This window comes from Lynx rufus, unplaced genomic scaffold (assembly GCF_022079265.1).
Source record: "Lynx rufus isolate CCGP_SWC_20201006 ecotype Redwood Valley unplaced genomic scaffold, mLynRuf1.p SCAF_13, whole genome shotgun sequence".
Lineage (NCBI taxonomy): Eukaryota > Metazoa > Chordata > Mammalia > Carnivora > Felidae > Lynx > Lynx rufus.
In genome coordinates, this window is record NW_025814827.1 from 36,491,668 (window position 1) to 36,505,857 (window position 14,190).

Sequence of the window (14,190 nt, forward strand, 5' to 3'; positions counted from 1 at the left end):
TATGAGTGAACATCTTAAGAGATTGTTTACCAACTTTCTATCTCCTCCTACCAAAAAGAGCAGACTAAAATTTTCTTAGATTTTAATGAAGACAATGTTACTATTAGTTGATAATATACTTATGATGGGTAGAAGCTTCCATGTATTCTCCAGTGGTCCACATATCACTCACTCTACAAGCCATAGGCTTTTCTGTTAGTTGTGACTCTTAGTTGTTAAGTATGAAAAACACAACTCTAGCTTAAACTATGGGAATTTACTGACCCATCAAACAAAGGATTCCTTTGGCTAATTCCTCAAAAGAAGGAAGGTTCTGTTATGAATGCCAATACATTTCTACTAAACCAAGAGCTCAGGATGGCCCATAGTAAATATTTTGGCTCCCCCTCTCTAATCACTGGGACACATCCTGGTTTTACAATAAGAAAAGACATTTCCCTCCAGGATGGATATAGCAGAGAGCAATAGTATACAGGGGTAGGCAGATGAAAGATAGTAGGGGAGGGGAATACAGGAGGATAGATTTCCTGGCTCAGAAACTTGTTTTCAAGTTGATGAGCCCTAGCGGTATCAGTGTAATAGATTGCAATCTGAATGAGTCCGCTAGAGTGAGAAACTTGATAAATGTAAACTTGAAATCTATGTAATTTAGCATAAGAAAATCTGAAAGTCCACCTGTATAGATTTTGTTTTGACTTTGAAATGAGAATGGTAGATAAGAGCAGGAAGGTAGGTGTGTGTGTATGTGTGTGTGTGTGTGTGTGTGTGTGTGTGTGTGTGTAGAGAGAGAGAGAGAGAGAGATCGATCCATGATTTCAATAAAATGGTATATACTAATTGGGATAATAAATGATTGGATTAAGCTAACCCAGACTTGAAGAGACGTTTGGAAGAAGAAGAAGGGCTGCATCTGAGATGGTTTCGCAGTGCATAGTTTTCACATTTCTTCTGGTTATCAGTCTGGCATTTGTGGTGTGCAAGAAAGAGGTGGTTCTTTGTCCTGAAGTGCTCTAGAAAGGCCCATGTAAAACTGGGATATAAACAGTGGTTCATGGTTAAAACAGATCACAGGACTAGTACATTTCACACAGGAAGAGGATGATCCAGAGAGTCTGAATTATCTTCACTGCAGCTATCAGAAGCTTCCTCACCATCTCCACCTGATCACCAAGGCTTGTGTCTCACTCACTTGTAACGAAACCCTATCCTCCTTTGGTATCTAACATTTTTTGAAAAGTAGGGGACAGATTTCTCTGCAAAGGGTCTAAGGAACCTAGTGACACTTTGTTTTATAGGACTCTACTAAATGGGCTAAAATGACCTCGTGTTTATTGGCTTCTATGTTTATTTCTTTATAGCAGGCTAGGAGAGTCCGTTGAGAGCCTAATGATGCCAAATTAAAAATATTACATATATAGTTGCTTTAAATATTACCCAAATAAGTGTATTTTAAGCATTGAGAGTACGTACTCCACAAAATTACATATAACATCTACCACCTGTAGATAAGACAAATCCTGTAGCTGTGGAAGACTCCAAACCGCCGCTGCCCTTAAGAGCTGTCTGGCCCAGAGACTGTAGAGTGACATCATCTAGGCATCTAAAACCCATGTCTGATTTCCCAATACCCCAAAAGTTCCATTGCCCTCTTCACCTTTCTTGGTCTTGGCCTTGTGCTGCTGTCTCTTCTACTCATCTTGGAAGGAAGAGATCTTCTCTCATGCCATGTTGTCCAAACATTGCCCAGTAAAGCTCACTGTCATCTTATACTCCTGTCTTTTTCTTGATCAGCCCTGAAATCCTTGAACTTATCACAGTTACCTGTCTATTTCCCCAGGAATAAGCAAAAGTGCTATTACCAGTATTTACTAGCTATAAGAATCGATACTAACTATAAGCCACTGACACAGTCGTATTTGTACAGCACTTCACTTTGATAGAGTGCCACCAGATATTCAAATAGATGAGGTTTAATCACTTATTTATTCATTCATTCAGCAATGTATTGATTGCTTACCATGTGCTAGGTATTGTCCTGAAACTCCACCAACTATTGCTAACTGTAGGTGTTAGACCACTGTTGAGTATATCACGTGAGATTTAGTAGGTCTGGCTGGGCTGGCATAGCTGTGAAATTCTAACAGGGGATGCCATAGGGAGTGTGGCCTCCAAGCCTGGGCCTTCTTGATGAGGTGCAGGGACAGTGGTCTAGATCCCTAGAGTATACAAGAGCTGGAGGCCAAATTGTAGAGGGTACAGACCCCCTAAACTTCTGGGAAACCTATGGATAATTGGACCGTGGCTTGATCAGAAAATCTTTAGGTGATGCCTTTAGGCTTTTAGAATCACCTTGATAGCCAAAATAAGCTTGTTGCAGGAAGGCCCTTGTCTGGGAGCGTTCTCAGGTAAAACAATTGCTGCTTTAACTTTGGAAGTACAAATCTCCCATAAATTGATTTCCGATCCTGGAGAACTTGGGCTGGCTTAAAGGTGTGTGACACCTTCAACTTTTTAAACACTTCTGCCATTTCTGGGATCCAGTTGAACCCAGGGTCTTCCTGTAGGCGGTGTTGTAGAGTGAATTGTGTCTCTCCCAAAATTCACATGTTGAAGCCCTAATCCCCAGTGTGACCCTATTTGGAGATAGGACCCATAAAGAGGTAATTAAAGTTAAATGAAGTCCTAAGGTTAGGGTCTTAATGTAATAGAACTGGTGTCTTTATCAGAAGAGGAAGTGACATCAGGAATGCACACACAGAAGAAAGGACACAGCAAGAAGGCAGCAATCTGCAAGCCCAGGAGAGAGGCCTTAGGAAAAACTATACCTGTCCCTGGTCCTGGATTTCTAGCCTCCAGAACTGTGAAAAAATAAAGTTGTGTTATTTAAGCCACCCAGTCTGTGGTGTTTGGTTATGGTAGCCCCAGCAGGCTAATACAGGTGAGTTGTCTTCGGAAGGTTAGATTTGCAACATGTGTGAGAAATTAGATATAAGAAACCTCTGAAACATGAAGCCGGGGGAGATACATAATAGCTTAGAGACCTGTCATATCAAAAACATGGGTCATATGCTAGGTTTTCTGGATATAAAGGACAGATGTAATTTTATAGAAATCTAAGAATGCAAGCTCTAATGGATGTGGTCCTGGCTTCAAGAAGGCTACAAGGATCCCAGCAACATAATATTCCATATTTACTCTAGCTTTCCACTACCAGTGTGAATGAACCTGACTTGGGTCTGTGTCTTCCCCTTCCCCTTTCAAAAACCTTGTCCTGTCCTTTCCTTTCCTTTCCTTTCCTTTCCTTTCCTTTCCTTTCCTTTCCTTTCCTTTCCTTTCCTTTCCTTTCCTTTCCTTTCCTTCTCTCTCTTTCTTTCTCTCTCTCTCTTTCTTTCTCTTTCTTTCTTTCTTTCTTTCTTTCTTTCTTTCTTTCTTTCTTTCCTAATCTCTATATATTTTTTTCTCTTCTCTATAAATTCCGTCAAATTTCAACTGACAAGTGACCCATGAATGGGCCTGTTTCTTTCTCAACGTTTCCCATTACCTACCTATTTGTTCTATAATTGAACCTTTAGAGTTCTTGAGTGTTCTGGCTAACCTTTGAATCATGGGTTCCTGGACCAAAGAAGTCTCTGGCCTCATCACCTCTCACTAGAAGTAAATAAAGTAGAGCCACAGGACCCAGTACCTTGTTACCTAATGGCTAGAAGTGGGTTGTGAATGGGAAGGTAATCTGATTCTCAGCCTATACACTATTGACACTTTTGTTGGCATTTTCCACATCTCCTAAGGGAAAAGGGAGATAGCCCAGGAATATAACTTTGGGTCACTCAGAAATAAAATAATTTGATGTTATACCAGGATAACATCTTGGAATTGTCTTTGGCCCATTTCTGTGAAAAACTTCTGGAGGCCAGGTCCTGTGAATGAATATATGGGTATAAAACCCAGGTCCTGGAACTATATTCCATTCTTGGCCCTCCTCTGCAAGAGGTTGTAAAGGCTTTGGTTCATTAGGTGCTGGATAAGCCAAAAGGCTAAATATACTTGGTTCGAGTATTGCTTGGCATTCTACTGATTCCACTTCTATGAGAGTGCATGTTGTACCCTTGGAGACACAGGCTCTTTAAAGCCTCAACTCATTGTTGCTGTTGTAAGCAGGTTGAGTATTTGAAGGAGTAGTTACCCCTCTAGCACTTCAGTACATTTAGGCCACATTCAGAAGGTCAAAAATGCTTCTTGTGCTGACTTATCTGGGAATTGAGCTGGTCATAAAATTGTCCAAATGAATTAGAAATCGAGATTTCTAATCTCAATTACAGTACATCCAGATTTTCTAAAAATGTTTCAGGTGTAGTTGCTGGGAGGATGGCCAGATGTGGCATTGTGCCTTGTTGGTAAGAGTGACTCATGTGTACATATATCAGTCAATCATACCAAAATGTGCCCAGGCATCCTGAAAGAGGGCACTTTTCACCCAGAGGAAGTCATCTTGAAAGGTGTCTTATTAATACAGAGAACTAGAGCATCTGGCCCACTCACATGCTTCCATACTGTTCTGTATGCAGGGATGTATTCCTAATGGAATACGATCTGGTTCCCAACCATAGAGTTGAGCCATAACTAGAATGGATGATAAAAATGTTTGAGCTCAAACAAATGGGGGTGAATGAGGTGATTTACTGAGTTATGTATCCTAGAGAATGCTCACCAGAGAGAGTAGAGCCAGAATCCAAAAATGGAGATACAGATAAACAGCAGGTAATGTAAATGAGGAGGAAGATCTGGGCAGCACAGGGCCTAGAGAATGAGCAGCAATCGGTAATGGACAGGCTGAGACCAGTGACTAAGAAGAGGAAGCTGAATATGTGGAAGTTAAATTATTTGCTGGTACATTTTACATTTCACCAGCAGTACTTCTGGGCCGGGGGCAGCTAATTAGAGGGATGTAGCTGAGAGACACAGTAGCCATTTCCCTGTCTCTGAAATCCTGCTCAACTTACAGTCAGCTACATAATTGAGCACTTATTTCATATGTTAGCTCTTTAAGCATTAGTTTTATACTTCACATCATATGCTGCAATCCACTAGGAACATTAGTGGGTTATACCAGGAATGTTTCTTGATTGATTGATGGATAGAGTCCTTTATTTAGAGATATTTTATGTAATCGAGCCACTGTCTATTCATTTTATGTTTGCAAATATTTTTCCAAGTGTGTATTCAACCTGGTTCCCCTATATATCCAAGTTCTGTATCTTATATGGTTTTTTTTTTTTTGCCTGATTTATCATCCAAATGAACCCACTCTCATCTGCTGCCCACAGTAGGACAGTAGGTGATATTTTGGACACTGAATTGCCCATTGGTACACCTTCTAGATTTGGGAGATGGAGAGCGAAATATTAAGGTGGCTGCTGGAGAGGAGTTATTTAACCTAGGGTTGTTGCCACAGCACAATGGGTCATTGGGAAACAGTAAAAAAAAAAGGGGGGGGGGCGGGACAGGCAGATGATAAATTTATTCATTATGTTGTATCTTTGAAAGACTGACTCAGACATTTCACTTTAGCCATTAGTGACATGCAGCCAGTACTCAAACCATTTATCAGTTGACAAAAAAGAACTTCTAATGATTCAAGTCCTGAATAATGATGGGAGAACCTGAAGAGAGGTGGGGAAAGTTCATCTATAATTATGAAAGGGTGTATTTTCCACCCTTTTCCTCCTTCAGCAGTGAGTGAACACCAACATTCTTAGTGTTGGGGCCTCCCTCATTCTGTCCTTTGAAAGGCCCTAAGATGCTCTCCTTAGTTTGGTGTTAACAGTTACCTTAGGTAAAGCCTGATTTTCTATATACAGGCTTTGGAAAAAACGCTTTCCTCATCACAGCCAATGTTTATGATTTCTGGAAACTCGTTTTTTTAAGGACTAAATTACCAGACCAGAGCTGAGTATTCCCAGAACTTTGATGGCTAACTGAGGAGGTGAAATGGCTATTCCCATACTCCAGGAACTGGCTTCCAGTAGTTCTAAGAGCAGGACAGGCGCCGATCTTTGGGGGAGATGTTTTCTTGATTCTGTGAGGGGCTTCTTTGGAGAACTCTCTTGTCTTAGCTATGACTCTCTAAGTCATGAACTTGTCATTGACTGTTTTGGACATTGGTTAAAAAAAAATCTGAAGGCCAATACTGGGATGTTGACTTCTCAAACAATTTGAAAGAATCTCATGGAACTTGGCGAAGAATTTTTATAGTGAAGGAACTTGGGATTTCTTCTGGTGGACATGGGTACAAGTTATCTGGGACTCAGAGGAAGGGAATATATGGGAAAGGACCTGTTCTGTGTAAGGGAGCAGGGTTCTAAAACATACTGGCAGCTGAGGGACCAGGGAAGAGGATGATCAGTAGGGTATGTTTGTGACCTAATTGTAGATCAGCTCAAAAGGGAATTACATAATTTGAGAAAAAAATTCTCAAGACAAAGACAAGCCTGCAGCCTACTGTTTTGGTATATAATCCTCTTTGCTTATCAGAAGGTAACTGTTACCTTTCTCTGTGCATTTCTTATGTGTCATTTCTAATCTTCCCAAGGCAGAGGGATATCCAAGCCTTATAGGGCAAAGGTCATGAAAAGAAACTAAAAGGGATATGTTTTAAATTTTAATATTTTTAATATTTTAAAATGCCCACCATTACACCTTCTATCCATCAGGGAGAACCCACCATCTCATTTCTATTTCTTAACTCAAACCTCCTTGAAAATGTAATGTAAAAATTCACAATTTTTAAAAAGTTTTTCTTGACTTACATCATTCTGATGATTTTTTGACTCCAGTTTCTATGTCAGTAGTAATAGCCTCAACCATTTCTATACATCCGTGTTTACTGCAATTAGGCATTAGGCAATGTTCCGAGAGCTTTGCATATATTGACTGATTTAATCTTTAAGCAATTGTATAAAGTACGTAATATGGTTTTCAAATTTTATGCATGAGGAATCTGAGGTCAAGGTTCGTAGCTGAGAAGTGCCAAAGATTTAAACCCAAGCAATTTAGCTCCAAGATCTGTTTTTCGTGTCTTTATGTCTGGGTTCTATCTGTGATCCTTTGATTATGCTTGCATTTTGTTTTCTACTGATTTAGATATTTTCTCATATTTGAAAGTTTTCACAAATAAACTATATATTGCCATTATAATCTTCTTGAGGTCAGGAACCTGTCTAAAGCTCATTTAAGATTCCTTAATCATTATAATTTCCAGCATAAAGTGGCAGCTCAATGTGTATTTTGTCTAACTAGATTACACTTGGTATTTGATTTCACTCAAGAACTTTAACTAAAATTTGAGTATTGCCTATTCTCTGTGATACTGAAGTACCTTGAATCTTACACATAAAGTGAATAAAGAACATGTTACATAATAGGAATATCTATTAATTCACGCAACAATTATTTTTTGAGTATCTACAGTGTTTTAGACTTTGAGCAAAGCATTTATATTACTGAGCTGTCATGAACCTTACAGTCTACATAAAGAGGTCCTCCTAATAATCTATGAAGGAAGAAGAATTGGGTATGATCAGAGAGTAGAATAAGGGAATTGGTATGGGCTGAGAGAGTCAGGAAAGGCTTCCTGGAAGAGATGATGTTTGAGTTGAGATCTGAAGGAAGAACAGAAGTTAGAATATCCCATGGAGCTCAGGATAAGGCTGAGAACCTCTCTCCACTCAAGTTACACCCCTCTCTCTCTTCTTCTTTTCATTCGTCTTGCACCAGTCTTATTAAAGACCATCAAATGAACCAGCATTCTTCTTTCTCAGATTCTTTTATGTATTCTCTCTGCCTACAATTTTTAAAAAATGTTTATTTTTGAGAGAGAGAGAGAGAGAGAGAGACAGAGTATGAGCGGGGGAGGGGAAGAGAGAGAGGGGGGTTAAGAGAGAGGGAGACAAAGAATCTGAAGCAGACTCCAGGCTCTGAGCTGTCAGCACAGAGCCTGACACGGGGCTCGAATTCATGAACCTGGCATAACCTGAGCCTAAATTGGACACTTAACAGACTGAGCTACCCAGGTGCTCCTCTCTCTGCCTACAATTAATTTTCCTACGCTTTAGGGGCGCCTGGGTGGCGCAGTCGGTTAAGCGTCCGACTTCAGCCAGGTCACGATCTCACGGTCCGGGAGTTCGAGCCCCGCGTCAGGCTCTGGGCTGATGGCTCAGAGCCTGGAGCCTGTTTCCGATTCTGTGTCTCCCTCTCTCTCTGCCCCTCCCCCGTTCATGCGCTGTCTCTCTCTGTCCCAAAAATAAATAAACGTTGAAAAAAAAATTAAAAAAAAATTTTCCTACGCTTTAATTTCTGTTTCTCTCATTTCAACTCATGTACTTTGGGCATTGATGAACTTTAGGCATTGTTTCCATTGGGATCTCCTGAGAAACAGAACCAGTAGGAGGTAACTATCCCTACCTCTCTGTCTACCTCTACCCATCTCTCCCTGTATCTCTGGGTCTGTTGGTATAGATTCCCATGCACATATGTGTACACACACACACACACACACACACAATTTTTTTTCAGGAATTGGCTCATGCTGTTGTAAAGGCTGGCAAAACTGAAGCCTACAGGGTAGCCAGCAGGCTGAGAACTCAGCAGGAGTTGATGCTGCAGTCTTAAGACAGAATTTTTTCTCTAGGAAAGCTTACCTTGCTCTTACCACTTTCCAGCTGGTTGGATGAGGCACAACCACATAATTGAGAGTAATCCCTTTTACTTACAAGCAACTGATTCTAGATGTTAACCATATCTACAAAATATCTTCACAACGAAAACTAGATTCTCCTTTGATAAATACGTGGGTACTATAGCTGAGCTAAGTTGATAAATAAAACTAACCATTGCAGGCCTTAATATCTATGTTCAAATAGTTTGTGATAATTGTATGGCTTTCAATTATATTTCTGATCTACCTTCCTCTTAACAGGCTAGATTTTTCTACACTCTCTGCTCTTAGAGATCTGATTCCTCTATTTTGGAGTTCCTATTCATATATTTTAAGAATGTCAATTGAACAGTGTCCTCTATTTTATATTTAAAATCTTCCTTGCTGCTGGGAATATTACCCCAAATTCACTAATACATTAGGTCTGTTTCTTCGGAGAAGAGTCTATAATAACTCCTAGCTCTGACATTTTCCTGAGTTTGAACTGATAGCTTAGTCTGAACCCATTATTTATTCATTCATTTAATCCTACATTTATCAACAATGATTTTTAGTACCAACTTTGTATAAATGCTCTATCCTATATGTTCCAATGCATATATAAAGTTGAATAAGACATCTTTATATTCTTTTTATTCTCTGCGTTACTCTTTAGCTGACCACAGAGAAACACATTTAGCACCATTCAGCTCACTTTCAAAGCCTTTTCAGTCATCCTACAGTTTATCCCTATTGACTGGGTTTTCTACAACCTGAAAGATATTGTCTGCAAGCATGGGGATTTCATTAAATACTGCCTCATCTAGATTATTTATAAACATGTCTTGACTTTGATCCTTAGGAATTTTCAATGCTTAAATTTATCCGACTGAAGAAGAACTTATTTATCCCTCCCCTTTATAATTTAGGTTAGCTTCTTACTTATAACCAAATGTCCCCTTGAGCCCACTATGACCCAAGTTTTTACTAGTTTTACATACATACAGAGAATTATCAAGTGACAAGTTGTCACAGTGAACACACCCATGTAACCATCACCCAGTTCAAGAAAAAGTTATCAGCACTCTTCAAAAGCCCCTTCATTCCCTATATCCTCATTACCTACTCCTGAAGGTAGAGAAGGTTTCTGATGTCATAATTAATTAGTTTTACTTGTTTTCAACTCTGTATAAATGGAATTATACAGTTTGTGCTATTGTCAGTCTGGTTTCTTTCTCTTAGAATTATTACCTGAGAGATGTAATGTTAGTATATCTATCTTGTTTGGAGTAACAATAGTTGGTTCTTTCACTTTTTTTTTTAAAGTTTATTTATTTTTTTTTGAGAGAGCGAGAGAACGAGAGAGAGAGAGAGAGAGCACAAGCAGGAGGGACAGAGAGAATCCCAAGCAGGCTCCGCCCTGTCTGTGCAGAGCCCGATGCGGGGGCTTGAACTCATAAACTACTAGATCATGACCTGAGTGGAAACCAAGAGTCAGACGTTCAACTGACTGAGCCACCCAGGCACCCTCATTCTTAGTGCCATATAATACTGCACTGTAGACACATACGCAATTTATTTGTCCATTCTACTGTTGATAGACATTTGGGTAGATTCCAGTTTTGGCTATTTAGTGATACTGTGGACATTTGGAAATGTCTCTTGATGCATATTTGTATGCATTTCTATTGGGTATATGTCTAAGAGTGGAATTGTTGAGTCATAGGGTGTGTTTATGTTCAGTTTTAGAAGATACTGGCAAACAGTGTTCCAAAGTGATACCACCAATTTATGACCATTCCTGTTGTTCCATACTCTCATTATCACTTAGTATAGTCAGCTTTAAAATTTTAGCCTTTTATTATTTTGTTTTGAATCTCCTCTCCCTAATAACTAAAGAAGTTGAACACTTTTATAGATTTACTGGCCGTTTTATTTCTTTGTAAAGTACCTGTTAAGTCTGTTGGCCATTTTTTTCTGTTGGTTTTTACTTTCCTATCAATTTGTTGGAATTATTCTTATATGTTACATACAAATTCTTTGATATATGTTGTAAATACTTCCACTCTGTGACTTGCCTCTTCAAAATGATGTCTATTCATGAACAGAAATTCTTATTTTTTAATGTAGTCCAATTTATCAGTTTTTCTTTATGATTAGTGTTTTGTGTACTGTTAAAAAACATTTGTCATCCCCAAAATTTACTGTTTTCTTCCAAGAGATGTGTTGTTTTGCTTTCATATTTAAATCTCCCATCTTTTTGGAGTTGGTTTTCATCTATAATAAGAGATGCTTATCTATCTATCTATCTATCTATATTTCTATATGGACATTTAGTTGAGCCAGTAACATTTAAAAGATTTATTGTCTTCAGTGTAATCTTTGTAATTAATCAAATGATCACATGGATTTATGTATATGGGTCTCTGTTATGTTCCATTGGTCTGTTTGTATTTCTTTAGGCCAACATTATAATTCTTTAAAAAAAAATTTTTTTTTTGTAACATTTATTTTTGAGTGACAAACAGAGCATGAGCTAGGGAGGGCCAGAGAGAGAGGGAGACACAAAATCTGAAGTGGGCTGCAGGCTCTGAGCTGTCAGGGCAGAGCTGGACACAGGGCTGGAACTCCCAAACCGCGAGATCATGACCTGAGTCAAAATCAGTGCTTCACCAACTGAGCCACCGAGCCACCTCCCAACATTACAATTCTTAAATTTTTTTTTTTTTAAATTTTTTTTTTTCAACGTTTATTTATTTTTGGGACAGAGAGAGACAGAGCATGAATGGGGGAGGGGCAGAGAGAGAGAGAGACACAGAACCGGAAACAGGCTCCAGGCTCCGAGCCATCAGCCCAGAGCCCGACGCGGGGCTCGAACTCCCGGACCGCGAGATCGTGACCTGGCTGAAGTCGGACGCTTAACCGACTGCGCCACCCAGGCGCCCCCAATTTTTTTTTTTTAATGACAGAGGCAGAGTGTGAGTGGGGGGTGGGCAGAGAGAAAGGGAGACAATCTGGAGCAGCCTCCAGGCTCTGAGCAAGTTGTCAGCACAGAGTCTGGTTGGGGCTTGAACTCACAAACTGTGAGATCATGACCTGAGCCAAAGTCGGTCGCTTAACCGGTTGAGCCACCCAGGCGCCCCTACAATTCTTAATTACTGTACTTTTGCAATAATTTTTGATAAATCTTACTATGTCCTTCAGTTTTGATTTTATACTTCTAGATTATTTTATAATTCTTGGTCTTTTGTACATCTGTATACATTTTAGAATCCGCATATCAAATTACATGCACACATACATGCACAGAAATCTTTTAGGAGTTCGAGATAACAATAAAACTCTATAGATAAATTTTAGAAGAATTGACACTTACTCAATATTTAGTCTTTAATTTCCTCAATATGGCATATCTTGTCAATTATTTAGATTTTTGTAAAGTTTTCTTAATAATTCTTGTTCCTGGGGCGCCTGGGTGGCTTGGTCAGTTAAGCGTTCGACTTCGGCTCAGGTCATGATCTTGTGATTTGTGAGTTCAAGCCCTGTGTCGGGCTTGGTGCTGACAGCTCGAAGCCTGGAGACTGTTTCCAGATTCTGTGTCTCCCTCTCTCTCTGCCCCTACCCTGCTCATGCTCTGTCTTTCTCTGTCTCTCAAAAATAAATAAATGTTTAAATAAGTTAAAAAAAATAATTCTTATTCCGTTACTGCTATGAGGAAGTGGAATTAATTTTTGTATGTTGACATTGAATCAGGGAGATTGCTAAATCCAATTGGGAATTCTAATTGTTTGTAGATTCTTCTGGAATTGTTTGTCATTTCTAAATAGTTATAGTTTTGTTTCTTCCTCTCCATTTATTATATCTTGTTTTGTCTTGCCATATTGACTTCTAGGATTTTTAGTGATTTTTTTGGGACAGAAGTAGTGACAGCACACATTTTCATTTTCTTCCCAATATTAGGAGAGAAACTTTTAATAGTTTGCCATCGTGCTTTTGCTATGTTTTTTGTAGATACTCTTTATAGTATTAACAGTTCCTGGAGAGATGTTCAAGATGACAGTGTTAGGAGATTGTAAATTCACTTCATCCCACAGACCAACAAATCTATACCTACATATGAAACAATCCCCCCTGAAAAGAACCTGAGAACTAGCTGAACAGCTAATCTACGATGAAGGATAAAAGGTCCACATCCAGACTGGTAGAGAGGCAGAAACATGGCATCACCAAAAACTTCATCCCTAGCGCAGGGACCCACAAACAGGGACATCTGACAAATATGGAATTTCTCCATGAGGAACAAGGGGTTTGTGTCCCACATCAGTTACCTCAGTCCTTGGGACATGCACTAGTGGGATGAAACCCCCAAATATCTGGCTTTGAAAACCAATGGGTTTAGGTCCAAGGGAACCATAGGATCTTAGCAAATGGAGGATATTACTGTCTTAAAGGGCTTTCATCCAGATTTATTTGCCCCAGGACCCAATGCAAAAGCAGCAGTTTGAAAAGAACCTAGGGATTCATTGCTAATCTTAAAACATCTGCCATAGGACATGCTACTGAACTACCAAAGAGTCAACAAAAAAATAAAAAGAGAAATTAAAAACAATACTTTTTTCTGAAAACTGTAAGACACTGATGAAAGAAACTGAAGACAACACAAATAAATGGAAAGATAAACCATGCTCATGGATTGGAAGAATTAATATTGTTAAAATGTCTATGCTATTAAAAGTAATTTACAGGGGCACCTGGGTGGCTCAGTCTGTTAAGCGTCTGACTTCAGCTCAGGTCATGACCTCATTGTTCCCGAGTTCCGCTCTGTGCTGACAGCTTAAAGCCTGGAGCCTGCATCATATTCTGTGTCTCCCTTTCTCTCTGTCCTTCTCCCACTCACCCTCTGTGTCTCTCTTTCTCTCAGAAAAAAACAAAACAAAACTTAAAAAAAATTAAAAAGTAATTTATAAATTCAATGCAATTCATTTCAAAATACCAATAATATTTTTCACAGGCTAGAACAAATAATCCTACCCCCAAGTAGCCAGAACAGTCTTGAGAAAGAACAAAGCTGGTGGTATCACAATTCCAGATTTCAAGATATACTACAAATCTGTAGTAATAAAAATAGTATGGTACTGGTACTATAGATAGACACAAAGATGGGTGGAACAGGATAGAGAGCCCAGAAATAAACTCATAATTATATGGTTAATTAATCTATGACAAAGGATGTAAGAATATACAATGAGGAAAAGAAAGCCTCTTCAGTAAATGGCGCTGGGAAAACTGGGCAGCTATATGCAAAAGAATGAGATTGCACTACTTTCTTACATCATAAACAAAAATAAATTCAAAATGGATTAAAGACCTAAACCATTGATCTCTTAAACCCTTGAACTCCTAAAAGAAAACATAGGCAGTGATATCTAGGCTATTGGACTTAGCAACATATTTATGGATATATCTTCCCAGGCAAGGGAAATAAAAGCAAACATAAC